We start from the raw sequence: 16008 nt of genomic DNA, 5'->3' as shown, positions 1-16008 counted from the left end.
AAATTTCCAAATGCATTAATCCATTGGGGTGTGCCAACGCTCAGGTCAACACGTAGGTTGGTGCATAAGTTTCAAAGGGCAGACACATTTCACCTTGACCTGGACACACCAAATCCATCACTGAAGGAACAGGAAATGAAAAAGAATGATGGTAGCTTAACTCTTATCTGAGCACTTACTCAATTTAAACTGTAAACAGACAAAACTACTTGATAAAACATAAACGTTAAATTAATGGACACATTCCACTCTGCAGCTTCGGTTATTTTTATGCCTACTCTTAGTAAGGCAATTTGATTGTGGGACAAAAGTTTGCCATCTGCTTCTTTTTTTTCCCCTGAACCTTCAGTCTTCTCTATGCTTGTGATATTAAATTCTTTAATTATACAATTACAGATTTTTTTTTATCATTATTAACTGCTAACTCATTTTCCAGTGGGAATGATATTGTCTTGGAATAAATTAGAACTGCATAGCAATAAAAGTCATATCAACAGCATCCTTTCCTATTAAGGATTATGGCTATTCCTGTTGAGAATGATAATTACTAGCAAAAAGAAATTGTAAAACTGAAAAGAAGAAATAAAAAGATGACTACAGTTAAGGCAGGTCTCAAGAACTAGATTCTTCAATTAGATACTGCTGTGTAAATTTAGGAAAGTCCCTGAAATAAATGGGAAAAAATTATCACTATTTCTTCGTTTGATTTGTGGCCAAACCTTGATGTCCAGCTGCTGAATATTCTCATCAGGAAATTGTGATAAGGCCACCTGATTTCTGACTGTTTCACAATGCAAAGTACACTGAGATGTGGCCACATTTTTAGTGATTCAAAGTGGTGCCCATTGACCATCAGTCTTATCCCCTCACAGCTGACACAAAACACCAGTAATTATTCTACTTTGACTTACAAACTTGTTGCAAAAAATGCACTTTTAAGTCAAATATTAGAAACATCACATGTAATAGTAGAGAAAAAAAATCCAGAAAAAGATTGGAATTCCACCTTCAGAGCAGGATTTGAACAGCAGCCTAGAAACTGAAATGAACATATGGAACTAGAAAGAAAAACCAAGAATAACAAATGGCTGCTTCTTAAAGCTATTTTGCACCTCAAGTGAGGCAAAAGAGAAAAAAAAAAAAAAAAACCCAACCAAAAACACTACTTTAAAATACTTCAGAATGCAAACACTTGAGGAAGCCTAGTCTTGCTTTGCCATTTGAATACTCATCTTTGCATGACAAGTACAACATTAAAACCTTCTTCCTTGATTTTGAGGTTCAATAATACCATTCTCAGTGGAAGAAGGATGGCATTTGACTGCAGGAATTTATTTTGCTTTGAATACTAATTGCATGTTACCACTTTATATGGACAGGACCAAGACAGCATTTCCTGTTGCATGTTCAGCAAAACACATAGTGCCTGTACTCTGGATGCCCAGGTAAAAAAATACCTTTTTCCTTTGTCAAATTAGTATTGCCTGTGCTCCTTAGTGCCATTTTAACATGGTGGTAGCTGAGCTGCCCTTGAAACAGGATGATGCTTCTTGTAAATTCATCCAAGAGTCAAAGTTGTAATAGATTAATTAAACTTGTCAAACTCTTTAAAAGCATTTTTCCCCAAAGAAATTTATCACCTATGAAGTAATGAGCTAAAGTGCAATAGCTAATTACCTGCAGAATATCAGAAGTACAGAGCCTTTCACTATAGGGTTACCCTGTTGCAATAGCCTACGAATCTGAAAAATAACCCATCATAATGTAAGAGATGTATTAAGTAGATATCTTAAAATAAGGCTCCATAATACTCCTCCAAAAACAGTCATACTATAGGTTTTAGAGAAAATAAATTTCCAATAGTACAACCATACCTAATTTCATTTTATCTAAGTTTTGTTGCTCATAAGCCTTTCTTTGGTAGCCTTCAAGTTTGCCTATGTACAGAATTACAAATTATATGTGCACACCTCCTGTACTTGGTTCCAGCTTTAGATCTCTGTGAAGAACTACAAGACATTTCTGAACACATTCATCACTACTTTTGCTTTTTTCCTCTTTCTATAAAGAAAAGTTGATCAATGGAAATCAAAACATAGCCAGACTACATGCTTGGGGTAGGTTTCAGCTACAAAACTTTCCCATTCACACATACAAAAAACACCCCAAACCCCACCAAACCAGAAAACCTCCAAAACTGCAAAATTGCCTAAAAAATAAAAAAAAAATACAAATAGAGTGGTCTTATTGGCTGAGTAAATGCATTCAAACCAATTACACTATTTCAGTGACTGGTGCAATCCACACTGTTGGAATGTCTTCATGAAATACACACCTAAGCAGTTCTCTGACAAAGTTGTTTAGGATTTGCACATGTTTAAGGCATCAATAGGTTTAAAGATAAAAGGATATGTAAAGTACATCCTATTATTTATTTGGTTAAAAAAAATTCAAGGATTATATGCCAAGACAGCCTGTTTCTCTCTCATTAAATGTAACATTACACATCGTGTATGTCATAGAGGGGTGGCACTATAAGAACATCTGTCACTTTTCATATTTTTGCTTTGACATAAACTGGCGTTCAAATGAAAATTAAGTCTTTTAGGAACTTTATTAACTTAATATTTAGTAACTGGGTCAAAAGTGCTTTTTCTTCTCTCAGAAATATTTTAGGGATTCTCAAGCTATTCATGCAACTGATACACATTTTATGTGGTCTAATAAAAAAAAAAAGTTCCTGAAGCAGCTGCTTCATTTTTCATATCTCCCTACATTGCTGATTTCACTAGTACCAAGCTATTGCCAAGAAAAATATTAAATTTTCATACAAACTTCTGCTATGCATTGTAAAATGTACTTGTGGGAAATAGACGTTTCAGTTAACAATATTTTACCCAGTATCCTTTGCACAAAAGGATTGTTGAACATATTCTCTCAGCATTCCTTTCAGATCTACTGATATTTCCTTGAGTGATGTTATTAATACCTGTTGTATTTTTCCATCCTATATGTTAGCTCATGCTTTGTTATGTAATAGTAAGTTTTTTGCATTGTTTAAGCTCAGAATTGTTTTTTATGAAGAAACAAAAAAACCCCAAACCAAACAAAAAACAACCTTTAAAACTGCTTTCTTATGAGGATAGATTCTGATTGCTGTCAATGGCAACTCACAGGTTGCATTGCTGAGAAAGCTTTAAGTGCAGAAGGTTAAAGTAGCTCTAACATCAACACATGCTTAATTAAAAGTGTAATTTCATGCAATGTAATTTACTGCAAACATTGAGTGTCACTATAGTGTATACACAGGAATATTTACAACTTCTCACACAAAGCCATTTAACACAATTAGCAAAGCAGATACAAAGTTTCCTGGTCTAGTCCCTAACCAACAAAAAAGCAGTAGTACCTAAAACAAGCAAGATCACCAGCAGTTCACAAAAAAGGGAACATTGCATCACACAACAACTCCGCCAACTAGGAGAATGGTGTGCTTTGGGGTTGTTTTGGTTTTTGTTTTTTTTTCAAACATCCCAATGTCCCAGGAGACAGGAAATTCATGCACACAATCAGAAAATCAGCCCAAAGCCATGCTACAGTATAAATGGGAAGGAAAGGGAAAGCAGCAAGTACAGATCTGAATGGTTAAAATCAAAGACACAATCTTAAGACCAATACCAAAGGGACAACAGAAGGATAATATTGGAGTGGTCTCAGCAGTTAAGTTCAGTAACTTAGGTGGCTGCAAATGGCTGAAATTTTACTGTATAGGCAATATAATAAAGTCAGCTATGAATAAACTGAGGCTTGAATTACAAATGCTTCCAAGTCAGCCACAATAAATACTACATTTCCGTACTTGGTAAGTAGAGAGCTCTTCCCTTGAAGAGCTACAAAATGTTTTGTATGGAATTCATCTGAAACATGTGTCTAGCACAGGATATCTTCTTTCTGTATCAATGCCTGTTCTGAGCTGGTATCAGTCTGGCTTTTTAGCAGGAGCAGATTTAAACTGCTGATCCAGAAACAATTCCATATATTTCTCCAGTGTCTTCTACTAATGCCTCTCACTTATTTTACATACACACTCTGTGAGCAAGAATCCTACAAAGGCCAAACCTTGTTTTTTATTTAATTTTTTCCTTTTGAGTCCCAGATCTCACACAAAATTTCAGATACAGTAAGATAACTTCCTCCCTTCCTTTTCCAATAAAATCACAGGAGCATATAAGGTTAGAGTAGCTGCTAGACCAGGTATCTCTATGATTAAGATAATCTGGAATTACAGGTGTTAAGAACAGATCGGTAAGATAAAGAAAGGGGATGAAGTAGGGAGAAAATAATTTATCAGTCCAGTTTCTAGACACTTGTCTTATAATTGAGATTAGGCAACAGTGTCCAAAGAGGCTGAAGTAAACATGGGCTAAAACAGTCGATGATGTTGGTAATGCCATTCCTCAGGGTATGTGTGAAAGACCCAATGCACTCTGATTGTACAGAAGACATTAAAGTGACTTGGTCTTGTACAACTTCAGGTTGTTGCTGTCATATCAGAAATACCACTGGAAATAAAAAGCAAAAGAAAAATTTAAAAAGGCAGGAAAAGCCTACTCAAAAGCCACAACTCATCAGAAACTGCTCCTACAGACAAAATGCAGTTAAGTTTATATCAAATAATTAAAATTGGAGTTTACAGAAAGAAATTAAGAAAGAACTTGTTGTTTTTCATACATCAGCTTATTCTTTTGCCTCTCAAGACTTTTTCCTTCTTCCAGCCATTGAGGCAAAACAGGATCTTGGTATGCTGTTTATATGAGAACAAAATTTGAATGGAGCACATGTGTATACCTTCACTCTGCTTTAATAAAGGGATTCTCTAAGTGTTTTCTTCTTTTTTAATCTCTTCTCGCAAATAATGAACAGAAGTAATTTTTTTTTGTTCAGCCATACCTGAAAAGTACATGGTCATTTCTGCATTTATAAAATGCCTTTCAAAGTCTGTCCTGTTTTTACAAGGCAAGAATCTAACGGGAGAGAGAAGGAGGTCATGAAATAGCTGTGCTTTTCCATGCAAGTCTGCAGAGACCTGATCTGGCCTCAGCATTCAGATCTCCAAGCGCTCAGAGATTCACCCTTATCAGCATTTCCTGCAGACAATCAAATTCAAATCACCTTTTGTAATTACATTACGAAATACTGTAACCTACTTTCTTCTTTTCTTCCTCCCCTCCTGCCACCACACCTAGTCGCCAATGTGAGCACTTCTTTATTGAGATTTTGGGAATTTTACACATTCATAGCTATCAAATCCCTGACATTTGGCTATCCTTATGGACAGGAACTGCTCCAAGCAGTGTCATTTGGAATCCTAAAGGAAAGTGTGTGCCCAGCTGTGGAAGTTCTGCCTTCAGTCACCCACCACCTGTATTTACTTTATGCATACACACCAGACACATCTTCACAAGGAATTTTGCAGGACACTATTTCACCATTTCCAATAAAGCCTCAAAATGAATCAGTCTACTTCTTCTCTGCAACAACTGACATGTCTCTTCCCCCTGAACAGCTAATGAATCTCATTAATGTGATGAAAATTACAGGGATGATGTGTGTAGGCACAACTGCTTGACATGAACAAGGACAGCCAGCAGTACCCAGAGAATATGCAGCAGCTGGGATGTGCATAGTTTTATAATTCTCTATTTTATGAACCTTCTCAAAAAAAAAAAAAAAATGCAGCCATATCCACTAATAAGTGCATTTTGCAGCTACAGGTGTATGTTGAGCAAATACACAAAGCCAATATGTCATTTACCAAAACCCTCAAATACTAGCCCAAACACAATCTTTTGTGTTAGTTTTTCGGTATGTCTAACATTCAGTTATACAAGACTGATTTTATTTCAGTCCCCTACACCTAAATTTCAGTATTTAATCTAAAAAAGTCAAGAATTCCATTTAATTTTAAACTCAAGAGGGACTTTTCAAGAGGGTGTATATAGTGACAGGACAAGGGGGAAGGGCCCTTAAGCTGAAGGAGGGTAGATTTAAATCAGCTGCTAGGGGAAATTCCATAATGTGTGGGCGAGGAGGCGTTGGAAGAGGTTGCCCAGAGAAGTTGTGGACTCATTTCTTGAAGTGTTCAAGGCCAGGTTGTGATGCCTTGGGAAGGCTGACCTGGAACAGAAATCAGACAGAGCTAGAGAATAATTGAAAGGCCTCTGGGATACACTTTGGGCCAGACAGAGTCCCACTTTGTGAAGAGAGCTTACTGGCACTTCTGTATCTCAGAACTGCACCCCTAGGCAGCACAGAATCTGAAAACATAAAAGCTAAAACTAAAGGCATCAGTTGGATGGGGTTCTGAGCAACCTGAGCCCATACCACAGGAATTTTTAGAGCTAGATGAGCTTTAAGATCCATTCCAACCCAGGCCAGTCCTTGATTCCAGTGAAAACAGGTTAGAAGGTCCTAACTTTAATTCCTGCCTCAGTGATAACTTTCCTATCAAAACCAAAGAATTGTCAAGCAGCAAATAGAATTCACACCCATTTACTGAAACTGCCTTGCCCATCACCTGTTCTCCATTAAGTTGATGACTATGTCAATATTACTTTATAAATCACTTATAAACTAGCAAAAAAAACCTCCAAAACTACCCCTGAAAACAATAAAAGACATGCAGATTCTTTCCTGTAATGGATGTGAATATTTCTAAAACTTGATTCATGATACTGCCTATGATCTGTACACTAGATTATGAATATTCTTGTAATACACAATATAAAATACACAAGGTATATAATTTTATCATTATTATATAGTATAGTTATGTAGTATAGATTTCTATTTCATACAGATTTGTGGGGATTTTCTTTGCATATATTTGTAAATAAATGCAAGGCCAAAAAATTGAAAGTACATACCAAAACAAACTAATCAACAACAAAAGAGAAGAGTAAATAGCCCCAAAGTGGAACAAAATCCCCTCTAAGAGCAGCAAGTGAGTGAAGAAAATACCGTTTTCCAGGAGGTCTAACATTGGGATTTGTTATCATTTAAATACCTGCTCTAATACACTTAGTGTTTTGTGCTACATTCAACAAGATTAAGTGATCACACAATCTTTCATCTCAAGTCTTTATTGGAAATCTCACGACAAGACTCTTTCTTGCCAAGATGTTGTCCCACAGTTCATGCATGATCCTAATTCCAGCTGAATGAACACATCTGTTTACCTAGGCATAACAGGAAATGTGCTGTTCATCAATTAAAGGACTCTCCAAAGAACACCTTTATTTTTTTCCTAGACTTCTATAATTTTTCTTAACCATTGCAACTCTGCACCAAAAGCCTGGGCTATGAAGTTCTAAGACACTCTTGTGGCCTTTGATAGAATGGATAGGATTGGAAATATTGATAGCTTCACAGTTAAGGAGTCAAAAAACAAAGCACCAAGTTGTAAAAGTACTAATTACAAAGCAAATTTTCTGTTAAAAATTTTCTAAATGATAACTAGCAGTTATCATCCAAGTAGACTGAACCTAGAGAGCTTCAGAGCACAGCTGAATGATGCACTCACTAAATGTGAGAATAATACAAGTCTCCCAACATGTGGATGTGTGCCAACTCCTTAGTTACACCAAGAAGCAGCATAGGTGGGTATAGGACTCCATTTTTCAGTTTCTCATGACTGCAGAAAGGGCACTCTACAATTATGACACCAGGAAGTAATTCATCACTTTTACTGTGTCTTTAGCTAATACATCTTCTGAACCAGTTTCTACCCAAAAGCACTATAGCCCTGCCTTGGCTGCACCTGGACTTACAGTGACAAAGAGAGATCTTCAGTTTCTGGGCTCGACATAGGAATTTTTGAAGTCTAGTCTCTCACTGGACATTACATTCTCGGGTTTTTTTCTTGATTTTCATGCCAATATGTTTAAAGGTTCAGATTCACCATGAAGCTACACAGGAATGTATGGGAGCAGCCACACTGAGGTCATTGGAAAAAAGTAACACTGACAATCAGCATTAGCCAGGGAATTTGTCAGCATACTTCAATGTGGACTTCAGCTGTAGATAAATGATAGTTAAATGTCTTTCACACTCCCAACACAAGTGACACTAGGAGCTGAGCTAAGCAACTACTTTGTTCTGTGAAGTAAAAGCAGCGTAAATATGCTGTGCTCTCTGATGTTAAAATTCAGGTCAGTGTAAACCCTCTTCAGCTGATGTCATCTTAGACTTTGATTTTAGGACAAGATCTAAACACCAGACTCCCTTTTTTCAGGGCTGAGCCTAAACTAATGTATAGAAAAAAAAAAAGCCTGTGTCAGCCTGCCTTTATCAGTGCTTTAAAAGTCAGTTCACCTACCAACTTTTTAATGAAGGCAAAGTACATTTAAACTTGAATATCAGGCATTCAAGAACAATTTCCTAATCCATAATAATGAATTCATTCAGGGTGCATTTTCAGTATAGTTACCTGAAAAATGGGTTCCAGACACTGCTGGAATATTCACTTGCTGTACAAAGGGATGCCACAAGCATTCGGGGGGCGGGGGGGGGGATATTCTGATGATTTTAGCTGCCTGTTCAGGAGACAGATACCATTCCCAGTGAGCATGCTCATTTCCAGACTACTGCATAAAGCGCAATGACACAGCAGCTTCTCAACTCTTCTTGTGCACCAGGCTGAGACTGGTCATGTGCCAAGAATAAATTTAGTTAAAACCCAAACCATTTTACATCTACTACAGTTTAGACCACACCTTTTCATATTCAGTCCTCTTAAATAAAACATAAATTAAAAAAAGAACAACAAAACACAAAAGTAAGGATTTCTGTTGCTGGCTTTTGCGTGTTTTGGGGTTGTTTTTGGGTTTGTTTTTTTTTTTTTGCTGCTGGGAATTTTTTTGCTTTTGTATTTGGGCTTCTTTGGATTGGGTGTTTGTCTTCCTCCTAATTGTATGAATTGAATGCTTGGCCTCTGAACCCATCTTCACACACCTACCAGCTAGAACAAAACAAAGCTCCAAAACCAAGGAAAGAAACACTTAGAAGCAGCTATATCAGGAATAGCTGTGGCTGGTGTTCTGGCCTCAATTTGGATTAATTCTTCTCTTTGTCTGAAAAACAGGTATGGGACTAGGATGAATCCTATTATTTTCAGCTCTTTCTGCAATCTGAACAGACCTCCTGGTATCTCGTATTTGCCAGGATATAAACCTCTAGGTTCTTATAACATCTTTCCTGCAAATATTTTGGTGAACTCCTCCAAAGTTAGTTTCTTTTTCAAGTTATTTTTCCATCCTTCATTATTATATTTTTTAATTAAATGAATTATATTAATCAGAGATATAAAGTGTTCTTTGAAGAGTTTTATGACCTCTTCAATCATCAAATTATGTTCTTCATTTAACAGCAAGGTTTCTCCCAATAGTCTTACATTTTTATATTATTCTTACTGCTTAAGTGTTTGTTAAACAATGTTTGCTGCCTGTGTCCCCAAAATTTCCCTCAACAAACTAGTGCCTAGGCTGCATCAATTGTGCTGTGCTTTTCTGGAAAACCATTTTTTCCTTTTCATAGCTTGAAAATTTAGGATGGAGAAAAGTGCCCAAGGTTGAACATATGATTTTCCCTGCATCAGACCATTCATAACCCCAAACCCAAGAAGAACATTACGCAAATGTCTGTGGTACAAGAGGCAATTCTTCTGAACACTTTGCAACAGATCATTTCCCTGGAGTCTGTTTCAGAAGGCAAACCAAAACTTTACTCCATGTCTCTGAAAGTCACCTTGAGCAGAGCTCAAGCTGGATAACAGCATTCTCCTCCCTTACCTGCTGCTCCTTCACTTTTCTTCAGCCCCTGCTGCCGCCTGTCTCTGCCAATACTCCACTGAGGCTTTCACTCATGTGACTTTTGTTCCCTTTTTCTACACATGGGTCTTGATTTTTAAGTCACTTGCTTAATTTGGTAAGGCACTTCCAGATACATTTGATCTGGAATACTGGTACTAAAGGGGGTTGATATTCTTGGTTTATTTAGGGGTTGCGTTTTTGTGGCTTATCAAACTGGTTTCGTTTTTGTTTTGGGGAGGGTTTTTTGGTGGGGTTTTATTGCTAGTATTGGTGTTTAGTTTTTTAGCAGGTTAAGTTACAAAACAGAACGATATTTCACCTCAAGGCCTCAAGGAAAGCACAACAGCTGACTGCCATCCATACAGATCCAACCTGTCTAAACAACCACCAAGAGAGGCTGTTTCCATCAGTTCCTGATGCACAGCTGTTGGAATCAAAACAATCCAAGCCCCATTTCTGTGACACAGTTTTTTAAAGAGTTATTTCCCATCTGATTTCAAATAAGAGTCACGTTAAGTGACAAATAATAAAACAGTATGGTACCTTCACCTAACTTCATTTTAAATTTTGAATCTACAGAGAATTAGGAATGAAATTTAGACATGAAAATATGTATCTTAGAAAACAAAAGGGTATGTGAACTCCTGAAGACAAAAATCCACTGAACACAAGGTATTTAAAAGCATTATTCACTTTATGAGACTACATTTGGAAGTATAATTCAATATGGGACTAAACAGAATATGTCAAAATCAAGCTAAAACTTTTTAAAACTTCAGATATATTCTTTTTATTTACTTGAACAATTTCCAAATGTTTGGCAAACTCACTATCTCTAAATTTAAAACTGAGTTTGCCCCTAGAAATCCTTTCAAATTCTTCCAACTTTAAAAAAACTTCTATTTGTCATGACAAGCTTTTCAACAAGAAATCTTGCACCAAGCCACTCTGGGATGATTCAGAGGGGAGTAACCTATACCTCAAATGACAACTCATTTTTCTTTCACCAAGGCTGAAACAACACTTATCTCATGGAGCAGCATGAGCCACTCTGCCTCAGTCTGTCAGGTCTGAAATATTACATTCAAATACATTTTTGCATCCAAAAAGACTGAAATACCATGGGTTTTTTGGGCAGTAGAAAGATTTTAACTGAGTTAATATCAACTTAGGTTTGACTAATGCCTGTAAATATAATTTCAGAATCATATGCTATTACTTGTTTTTTTAAGGACTTGATTAATATTACTAATTTTTAGATTTCAAAGTTACTCAGTTTTCCCAAAATACCACCTTTTTGGATGTCTTTTTCCCAGCACCCTGACACCAAGTACTTAAATGCAAAGAAGAAATTGTGCTCCCTGGAACAAGGAAATCTAAACCCCGTAAGAATGAGCCTCCATCTTCTGCAAGTTTACTTGTAACATGAAAAATGCAATAAAAATAAGCAAAATTATTTTCAAGTCAAGTTAGAACTGACTTCATATGACAGAAGAACGCCACAAATAGTATTTCACAGAGCAAGTCTATTCCTTTCTATTTGAAGTAGTAAATTATGACAGCAAAGACCTTGGTTTAAGATAGTTTAAGGGGGACAATCTAAAATAAGCTACCTACCCCCTTTCTACCAATGAGGAAAACTCCAAATGCAAGTAGTGATAAGTAAAAAAATAATATTAAAAAAAAAGTAAATAATTGTTAGATACAAAATTTTAAAATTTTGGGAATAAAGGGAGAAATGGTGTAGCAGGCTGAGTTACTCAGTCAAAGGCTGGAATCCCACTCACTTTGCCCCTGGTTCCATTTTCTGGCCACAGGCTCTTAAGGAGAGAGCAACAACTTGGGGCACAGACAGATATGGGATACAACAACATTTTTTGGGGCATCCAGGGTGGCAAACATCCCCCAAGCCCCTGTCTGCTGTTGGGCTGTGTCCGTGGAGCCTGTTGTTCCCCAAAAAGGGACCTGCTGTTCCACAGGCACGGCGGAACACACAGTGTACTTGGCAATGAGGGTGCTGAGCGACGACACCTCACAAATTTAGCTGTGCTAGTGAAAGACATTATCGCCTTCAGCTGTCTGTTTTTTGCCACCCTTCTGCGAGAGGTTGCTGCCCCCACAGCACCAGCCAGGGGAAGGGAGCACGCTGCTCGCCTTGCCCACACAGCCCAGGGTGCAAAGCCTGGAGCTGCTGCCAGCTCCCACTCATCAGCACCTCAAACTCCAAAATCTGCACTGCAGCACACGAGGTGCAGATCCAGATCCACCCAAGAGGCTGGAGGCTGCTGAGCTGTCCCTAGCCCATGGATCAGCTGTCTGCTGACAACCTGCAAGGGCAAGGAAGACAAATTTTCGCACGTCTTCCACCCTCAGACCTTCTTCATGGAACAGTAGTCAAGAACTTTCTGTTTCTGTGAACATCCTTCAGCTGAACACTCCCTTTTGTAACTGGTCATGTTGATAAAAAGGCAACACAGAGGCATTTAAAGGCTAGTAACTTTCTAGTATACATTAGCATTCATATGAGTATTTCCTTAGCACCAAATAAAGCCTAATGAAATCAGAGCTAATCAAATCTGAGCTTCATTTGTTATCCTCAAAACCCCAGTAACCTTCCTCTATTATATTATACTAGGCAATACTATAACTATGATATAGCATATACTACTACAACAGTCTGTTCCTGATAAAAAGCAACATCTGTAAATATATTAGAACTCTCTTTGTATTTTATTTGATGCCAACTAAAATCCAAGTTTTCCCATTGATACTTAAATTTTTAAGACCTCCGTCACTTTTCCTGCTCAAACATATTTTATTAAACTGGAGCAAGGTCAGCTGCTGCATTGAAATACACAGTTGAGCTTCCTCTAAAATAATATTTATCACAAAGAAAAACTTATATGAAGGCTTACTAACAAGACATCTTGTCAGATATGTATGTGATATTAAAGAAGCACAGTAGTATATGCTTAGTGACTGTTAAAGAACAAACAGATTTAATCACTCCAATTTTGCAGGTGGGTTTTTCAATAACTTTTCTCCTGAATGACCTGTGATACCTGCCCTATCCCCTACACACACAAATGGTATCAATACCAGAGCAATGATTATGAGTTAGGTGCTACTTATTTATTTTCCTTAACTAGTCAAAAATGAAACAATGCCATAAAAACATCAAAAGGGAATAAAAAAGACTTTTCATCAATATCTGATTTTTGTTCTTTTAGAAATATTCTCCCTCTCTTCCTGGAAGAACAAGTTTGTAGACCAGTTTTTAATAAGACTTTGTATCTAGTTGATTTGATCCTTCATGCAGCCAAGAGACTGTAGCTGCAAGAGATTACCCTGACGCTCATTATGAAATTGAAAATGTTTACTACAGAATTGAAATAATATCACAAGGCTGAGAGAAATTTATCTATTCTCTCCAAAGGATGCAATCCTAAGTAGACCTTTATTTATTTCACATTAGTCACACTGATTCATCACTGTGAAAGATGCAGAATAAACTTATTTAAAAAAAACTCAGTCTCCCACACCAGCTATGTTTTCAAGAAAGCAGTCTAGTACATACATACTTTTCTATCAACTAAAAATGTATTGTTTTTTTCTACCAAGTTTGAGACTGACTAGTCTCTAATTCTCATTTGGAGACACAGGGATGAGTTTTCCCTGCTGTTCATACAGAGATGGGACTGAGAAATACACCACAACTAAAAATGCGCTACCACGCAGTGTGGAGACCCAGATCTGCTAATAGACAGGGAGAGGAAGGCACAACTGCCTTTTTCCAGGCTGCAATTCCTTGGCAGCCACAAGCAGGCTCCCAGCTGCTACTGTGATCCTTTCTGTCCCTGGCACTTATTTGCCAGTCGCTCTTGGAGTCTGCTAAGCCAAGCTGCTGACACAAAACTGTAAGTTCAGGTTTGCTTTCTGCTCACTCAGTGAACTGGAATGGCTTATTCCAGGTCAAAGAGGACAGAGTGAAAGGAGCAGAGGCTGGATTGAAGGTCAGTATTTATTCTCGGCTTGTGCCATTTGGGGGGTGGGTGATGGGCACAACCTAAACAAGCACAGACAGTGAGAGGTGACACAAGACAGAAGGAGCCCATGGCACAGCACACATGACATAATGCACCCCAGTATTGCTCCTCAGACATGCTTCTGCTTCAGATTTCTTGTTACATTGTCTTGTTTTCTTTTAAACAAAAGACATAAACAGGAAAAACACAAAAGAAAACGAAAAAAAAAAATTAGGTGCAAAAACTTCAGCAGCTCACCTTGCATCAGAATATGACCTCCTAATCTGATGCTTATGGCACAGCTCAGTAGATTTTTAAATAGTACATAGGTAAGCGTAAGTGTATGGTCCAGGAGGTTACTATTAATGTATCTTAGATTTTTTTTTTTATTTCCTCTTATTTTAAATGCCCTTTGTTTCCAGTACTGATTGAAATTTTGATAGGCATGGAGGAACATACACCTAAAGAAATTAGTTAAAAACATAGATGTCACCTCCCCACAGACTTCAGGGACATTGTGCTCAGCACAGAAAGGTTACCAATAAATTCACATATATTGCATTTATGGTGTATCCACACAGAGCAAGCTTCCTTCACCTCTAGTAATAAAAGAAATTCTGCTCTGCAGGAAAGATCATTTCGAAAACCTAAAAAACATTGTGTTGCTTCTGACTCCTACCTCAACTTCTGTATATGGACACTCAGGGCTACCACATGGCATCCCAAACAGGAGTCCCTAAAGGCTCAAAACAAAATGCATTTGGGGCACACCCACAGTAACACACACATCCATGCTCTGCAGCATCTGTCATGCCCACTGCACTGAGGTCCCTGACCCCCAGGCACAGGAGCACCAGCCATGCTGCCCCCAGGCTCTGCCACCACCCAGAAATGCTCAGGCATCTCTGGAAAAGCCTCCAATGGTTTGGTTTTGTTTGGAGAGGACCTTAAAGTTCATCTAGCTCCAACCCCACTGTGCCAAGGACAGGGACACCTCCCACTAGACCTGGTTACCCAGATCTGCATGCAGCCTTGTCTTGAACACCTCCAGGGATGGGTGGGGCCTTGATCAAAATCATGCCATGGGTCATCCTGACAGTTAATAAAGTCACCAAATCTAATGCCACTTCTCAAACTATACCTAAACTATATTTTATTGCAGATAAAGACATATCTTGGTGCCTGCATACTAACGGTAAATTCTATTTTGGCAAGATAAGGTTTTTTTGGGTTTTTAATCTTCCTTCTTGCACCTCCTCTTAAAAGTTAGGAATGCTTTTCCACATTTTAGCCATCTTCAAGGCCTGACATTAAAAGGCAGAGATATCCCAGATATATACAACTTAAGAGAATCCAGTTAAGTTCCCTCAATATTTTACTTAATTCATTCTAGGGAGGGCAGGGAAAAAAAAAACAACAGGTCTGAATCTGGTGCTTTTATCTACAGCATAATCAAGGCTTTTATGGTACACAAGAGTGAAAAACACTAAAGCCTCACCAAAATACTGCAAGCTCCTACAGCACTCAGCAGTAAATTCAGGAGCTGATGCACTGGGTGAATTCTATTGCCAACAATTAAAAGCACACCAATAGCTAGTTTCAGGTAGCTCCTCTGAAGCCAAACAATTGGGCCTCTCAACAACTGTTGGTGTTGATTTCCTGCTGCTCATAGCCATAATCCCATGTGTGTAGCAGATCTGATCCATAGAAACCTTAGAGCCTACTTTGCTGAAAACAGAGATCAATAGAAAGCTACCACTCGAGAAGATGGTTGCATAACAGATATTCGTAGAGGAGGAACCAAGAGGTCCAAATGGAATTAAAAACAAGCATTTTAATACAATGAGTACACAGAAGAGTTATCAGTGGGCTACGAGGGGAAAAACATTAGGAATTTTTAATCTTCAATATTTACCCTCCCATTGCATTAAGACTATCAATCACAGTCTCTGAGAAATTCCCTCTTCTTAAACAAGTTCGATATTTCTCTTTTGATACCATCAACATACTATAGAAATTTTAATAGATGGTTTGGAAAAATAATGGGGAAAAATCAGGAGAAGATTAAGACTGCATTCTAGTACCAGGTGCTATGAAAAGGTTTTACTTTCTTG

This window comes from Sylvia atricapilla, chromosome 2, assembly GCF_009819655.1.
Source record: "Sylvia atricapilla isolate bSylAtr1 chromosome 2, bSylAtr1.pri, whole genome shotgun sequence".
Classification (NCBI taxonomy): Eukaryota; Metazoa; Chordata; class Aves; order Passeriformes; family Sylviidae; genus Sylvia; species Sylvia atricapilla.
This window is presented reverse-complemented; position numbering follows the sequence as displayed.